Here is a 676-nt window from a genome sequence, read left to right as displayed (position 1 = left end):
TGCAGGATGTGGGCCTGCGCACCCGGCCTGTCTGAGGTCAAGGCACTGTGCCGGCGCTCTCAAGGGGCAACCCTACCTCTGGGAGGCGCCCCTGTGTCTCGCATCAGTGTTGGCTCTCAAGCTTGAATACTTGGGAGAGGATTGGGGGACGGGCGGGGGCGGTCCTCTGGCAGAGTTTTGTTCAGCCCAGTGCCCCGAGGGCCGTGAGGTGGACAGAGCTGATAAACAACCTCTGTGCCCGCGCACTGTCACAGACACACACACCCTACCCTCGTGACTGTCAGGGGCTGCAGATGAGAGCAGTCCGCCCCGTCCGGGAATAGCATGGCTCAAGAGCCTTCAGCCTGCCTCTGGGCGACCCAGCATTGTGTAGGAGAAGAAGCGGTGTAAGGAAGCATCTGGGTAAACTGACCCAGGACCGCACTAGGCCAGGACCTGCAGAGCCTGGACTCCACAGCAGGAGTGACACCGCCCCTCAGCGGTCCCGAAGGTCGAGGGCGCGTGCGTGGGGGCCGCGGGCGGGGCTGCGAGGAGGGGGGCCAGGAGGTCCGGTGCCCCGCCCCCACTCGGCAGCCCAGTCCACCTTAAGGGGCGCGCTGACATCAGCGCGCCGCCGCCGCCGCCCGTGGGGTGGGATTTCCTCTGCCGCCGCCGCCGTCGCCGCCGCGGGTCCTGC

Source organism: Octodon degus, unplaced genomic scaffold, assembly GCF_000260255.1.
Source record: "Octodon degus isolate 3935 unplaced genomic scaffold, OctDeg1.0 scaffold00021, whole genome shotgun sequence".
Lineage (NCBI taxonomy): Eukaryota > Metazoa > Chordata > Mammalia > Rodentia > Octodontidae > Octodon > Octodon degus.
Note: the sequence above shows the minus strand (reverse complement) of the source record.